At 52.4% G+C, this 5,423-nt stretch overlaps 1 long non-coding RNA gene across 1 annotated transcript; it reads right to left on the bottom strand.

The window, feature by feature from the left end:
* Positions 1–514: 514 nt before the first annotated feature.
* Positions 515–4,682, bottom strand: LOC140599414 (uncharacterized). The gene is made up of 3 exons (XR_012002299.1): positions 3,750–4,682; positions 3,494–3,609; positions 515–1,703 (listed from the first exon to the last, which is right to left on the bottom strand). It is a non-coding gene; the product is annotated as an uncharacterized lncRNA (long non-coding RNA).
* Positions 4,683–5,423: the final 741 nt, after the last annotated feature.

Consider the following 5,423-nt stretch of genomic DNA (forward strand, 5'->3'; position numbering starts at 1 on the left):
AGGAGTCCCCGTAGGGACCCCATCCCTCTTTGCAGGGCGTTCACTCTGTGACCTCGTGTGTGTCTTTGAACTCTTTTGAGCTCCTGTTTCCTCCCGTGAAAAATGGGCCAATATTGCCCATTCAGTGTTAATTGTGAATGTTGCATAAGATGAGACGCGCATGGAGTTTGAACATAGCAGATGCTCGGAAGAGACACCGCTGACTCAGTGCCCCCGCGTCTGGTGGCTTCTGCGCTCTGTGGTGACACCACGGAGCCCCAGAGTTGGGATGCAAGCAGAGTTTGGAATGTGCCCCTTACTTACACTAGTCCCCTGGTATTAAGCCCAGAAGCTTACGCACCTCTCCTTGATCCTGTGGAGTCTCACTAAGACAAATCTGAGCCCCAGGAGACAAGCGACTTTCCAAGGAAGGTCCTGTGGCAGCAGATCAGAGGCCACAGGGCCCATAGGCCCTGTTCCTACTCACCTCACAGGCCCTTCCCTCCACCTTCCCCACCTAGTTATTCTCCTCTTATTTCTTTTTTTTAAGATTTTTATGTATTTATTCATGAAAGATACAGAGAGAGAGAGAGAGAGAGAGAGGCAGAGAGGCAGAGGGAAAAGCAGGCTCCATGCAGGGAGCCCAATGCGGGACTCGATCCCGGGACCCCGGGATCACGCCCTGGGCCGAAGGAAGGTGCTAAACCGCTGAGCCACCCAGGGATCCCCTAGTTATTCTCCTCTTGACTCATGGCATGCCCAGAGTCTCTCCTGAGTTCAGAGTTCACCCCCAGGTCTAGGCACCCCCAAGCCTGACTGTGGGGGGCTCCTTTTCCCTGAGCCCTCCTCTTAACCCAGCTCCTCCCTGTCCACAGCCTGCCCGTGGTGGCTGTGCCCACGGTGTTGGGCTCTATGGGCTTCCCCCGGCAGGAATCGCCACCTCCTTGCTGGTGGCCAAGATGAAGTCCTCAGCTGCCATTGCCAACGGGGGTGGAGTCGCCACTGGCAGCCTGGTGGCTACGCTGCAATCCGTGGGTAAGTGTCCCTGGCAGGCCTTGCTTTGCAGGGCCAGGAGGACAGGAGTCTCAGGACCTAGCCCAGATCTGAGTCTCACTGACCTTCAGTCTCTGCTCCTTTGTGTCACCCTCCCTGTGCTCTCTGGGAGGTGTAGGGGGCAGGGAAGGAGCCCTGGCCCCGGGTATGCTGGCTTCAGGTTGGCTACCAGAGCGGGTTGGCTGGGTTCCTTGAGGATCCCCCCTACTCCCCCACCCCCAAGCCCCCACCGCAGCTCAGCTTTCTTGCCCAAAGACTGACAACTCCCAGCTCCCAGTTCTGGGTTTCTCCTTTGGAGTGAGTGCCACGGGGCTGCAGGCAGCTGCCCTCCTAAAGGAGGGCTTTGGGGGAATAGCAGGGTGCCTGCTGAGGTCTCTGGGCCTCAGATCTTCCTGAGGGGCCTTGGGGTCTTTGACCTCATGGTTTTGTCCCATGGAGCTGCTCCGGTTCTGCCCTTCCCATTCTGCTCACCCTCTGCTTCTCCCCCAGGAGCGGCTGGCCTCTCACTGTCATCCAAGGTCATCCTGAGCATCGCTGGATCTGTCCTCATGTCCCGCATGGTGGGTTTGTACTAGTTTTCCACCTCTCCACCTGCAGAGAAGAGGGCCAGGTGGAGCCCCGCCCACCAGGCAGATGCAGGGAGGGACCAGTCCCTGGGTGACACTGTACCCCTGGAGGAAAATAAAGAATAAATATTGTTGTTGCAGCCCCTCCTGAGTTCTTTCCTTCCTGCTGGAAGTCAGGGGGTTGGTTCACTCCTCTTTCCTAGTCTTGTGGTCACAGAGCAACATGGTGCAGGGGTGTGGTCCCTGCCCAAACAGGGGCCCAGTTTGTGACTCTGTGCGTGACTCTGGGCAGGCCACCTCCTTTCTGACCCTCAATTTGTCTCTCTTGGGGTGGGAAGTTGGTCTAAATGACCTCACAGATCTCACCCAGGGTGGGTATCTGGCTCAGTTCCTGGGCAGAGTCAGGAACAGAGTTGGGGCAGAGGTGATCTTATCTTTGGAGCCACTACCTCAAAGCTTCATCTGCACATTTGTCCCACACCTACCTGCTGTAGGGCTGATGGTTCTGTTCTAAGTGGCCTGGCTTTATGAGTCACTGCTCCATCCTGAAGTCAAAGTCCACACTGCCCAGCCCTTGCCTTCTCTCTTCAACAGCTAGAAGGGAAATCTAGTTTTTCAGGGACTCTGACGTTTCAACTTTAGGGCCCTAATCTCTAAATGTCCTCCTCCCAGAACAAGATCTAATAGAAACTTCTCTTTGCCAGGATGAGTTCAAATGCAGAGCATCAGATTTGCTACGTGCTGATTTGTTCCTCCTTCCCACAACTTGAGCACCTGCTCTGGGTCCAGCACTGGCAAGGTGCCAGGGAACTTGGGCTTTTCCTAGACAGCGCTTGTGGTCTGCTGGGGACATGGACCAACAGGGAGACAGCATCGATGCCGTGCTCTGGTAAATGCCAGGCCAGAGGCCAGGCCGGGGCTCCGGGGCCCAGCAGAAGGTATAGAGAGTCTGCTATAACAAAAAACCCATAAACTGGGTGGTTTGTAAAGAACAGAAATTTATTTCCCACAGTTCTAGAAGCTGGGAAGTCAGAGATCAAACACTGGCAGCCCTAGGTTGCTGGTGAGAAGTTCTTTCCTAGATGGGCGCCTTTTTGCTGTGTCCTCACATAATGGAAGGGCCAGAGCTCTCTCTGGCCTCCTTTGTAAGGAAACTAATCCCACTTGGGAGGGCTCCACCCTCATCATCTAAGCACCTCCCACAGGTCCCACCTCCTAATATCATCATCCTGGGAGTCAGGATTGCAACCTGAGGTTTGGGGTATACAAACATTCAGAACACAGCAGGCGTGCTGGGGAAGAGAAGTTTGGGTTCTGTCCTGAGGGTTGTGGAGAGACAAGGGTTTCCAATGTGACATAGGTCCAATCACAGACCTATACCAGTGCACACTCTGATCTAGGTGCTGTCAGCAGCCTGACAAGATCTCGGTTTCCAGCAAGAACCAAACTTATGAATGTAAGGCTCTGGACATTTAAAAAAGTTGACTCATCCATGTCCACAGGTGGTACTTAGCTAGGTCACTGAAGCACACTGCTACCTAGCCATAGGAATAGGGTATTAATTCAATGCTCAGTTCTTTTTCTTTCTTTTTTTTTCTTTAATGCCTTGGAGAATCTAATAAAGGTTGTAAATCCTCTCCCCCCACAAAATGCACACATTCCCAAAATAATGCCTCCAAATGTAAGACCTTTATTAGAACTTCTGAAGGCCATCCTTGGAGCTGAAGCACTCCGGTCTGCCCTGGATCTGGAGAGTTGGACAGGTCGGTCTCACTCCCTGCTGAGGCCCAGCTGACTGCTATTTGATGCCACCCCAGACCACACATTGTTCTGAACTCTGTGCCCTGACCTCCTTTGCCCCACAGCAGTTCCCAGAGGCCTATTTCTGGGCTCACCTGGTTCTTCACCTTTGGCTGTCAGGTTTGGCCTCTGTAGTAGGTGGATTTCTAAGCATGGTGCCCAGTGACGCTCACTCTCACATACTCCCCAGCCCTTGGGGCGTCGGTGAGTCCTGTAGATATAAGATACAGTTTCCAGAATTCTGTTATTTGACAGAAGGAGATTATGGGCAGGTGTGTCTAAACTAGTCATAGGAGCCTTTTGAAAGCAGAGGATGGGGACGCATGGGTGGCTTAGCGGTTGGGCGCCTGCCTTTGGCTCAGGTCGTGATCCCGGGATCCGGGATCAAGTCCCGCATCAGGCTTCCTGCGAAGAGCCTGCTTCTTCCTCTGCCTGTGTCTCTGCCTCTCTCTCTCAGTCTGTGTCTCTCATGAATAAATAAATATACCTTAAAAAAAAAAGCAGAGAATGTTCTCCACTCATCACGGAGGAGGAATCAGAGATTTGGAGCAGGAGGGGGATTTGAAGATTCTTACCACAGGCTCCAAATGAGAGCCCCATCAGACAGCACATAGGATTTTGCTCTTGTAAAACCCTAAGCAGAGAGCTCAGTGAAGCCCGGCTGGACTTCTGACCTACACTATAGCATAATAAATGGGTGTTACTTTAAAATTCTGGCTTTGTGGTCATTTCGTAAGGCAGGACTAGAAAACGAACACAGGCTTGATACCTTCTCCCTTAACCAGCCTGTGGGTTGCTCACTCAGGAGCTGAATGAACAGACTCCGGCAGCCGCAGGGTTCCTGAAATTCCTGGCTTCTGTTGGTCCCCAACTCCAGGTCCTGCCTCTGTGGGATTCCTCGTTTGCCTGCAGGAGGCCCGGGGTCAGGGGAAGCCAGACACATTCCCTGCTAACCATGTCCCGGCACACAGTGGCTAGCGTGCTGCAGGGAAGAGCATTGGGAGGCATATTCTCACTATGGGGATCTAGGATGGCTTCCTGGCAAGTCGGGCATCTTCATCAACTCCTTCATCAACTCCTTTGCCTTCAACTTCATCATCAACTCCAACATTTCATCAACTCCTTCCTTCTGCTCACATGAAGAGAGCATGCTCCCCAGGGAATGACTGCATTTCTGGTCTATCTTGCAGCTAGATGTGCTGACTGGACTGGGTTCTGGCCAGTGGGAGACGAAGAGAATGCAGTATGCAATTCCCTGGGCATGCAGTTAAAGGGAGCAGGTGGGCCCACCTTTGCCCCTTGTTTCCTCCCCATGAGTTCTGCTGCAGGCAGGGTCATGACCATCTTGAATCTGCAGATGAAGTTTCAAGAACAGCACATTATCAGGAAGGCAGAACAAGACTGAGGGTCTGGGGAGTCTGGGCCTCCATGAACAGAGCCACCCCTACCCCACCCTCCCATCCTCAACTGAGAATCATAGACTCAGTAACAGAAAGAAACAAAGAAACTTCTTCTGCTTAAGCCAAGAGGGTCTCTTTTGCAGCAAAGGTGCATATTCTAGTGAATATACCTATGCAACATATTCTAATGAACACAGTAGGGAACCTTGATGGCAAGCAATAGAGGAATCAGCCCAACAGAGGGTTGCATTTACTTGTTCCTTCTCCATTCACCACTAAAATAAGACTAATGGGCTACAGAAACTTAGAACCGTGTGGGCAAAGAGAAGGAGAGAGAAGATGACAGGAATACCACTTTGGAGGCCAGAAATCACATGGACACATGGTTTCACTTAGTCCCAAGAAAGCTGAGTCTTAAGTTGTCAGTGGAGACAGGGAGAAAGAGGCCCCTCTCTTCTGTGGAGGGCCCCCCAAAGGCTCAGCTTCTGGAGTGTGGCTTTGGGGTAGACCAGCATAAGTCTGATGGATGTCTGTTAGGAATGAGGCTAATCCCCAGGGCTCCCCTCCAGTAGACAACTGACACTTTATTTTTGGCAAGTTTGGGTCTCTGGGACCAGGGGCATGA

This window comes from Vulpes vulpes, chromosome 6 (assembly GCF_048418805.1).
Source record: "Vulpes vulpes isolate BD-2025 chromosome 6, VulVul3, whole genome shotgun sequence".
Classification (NCBI taxonomy): Eukaryota; Metazoa; Chordata; class Mammalia; order Carnivora; family Canidae; genus Vulpes; species Vulpes vulpes.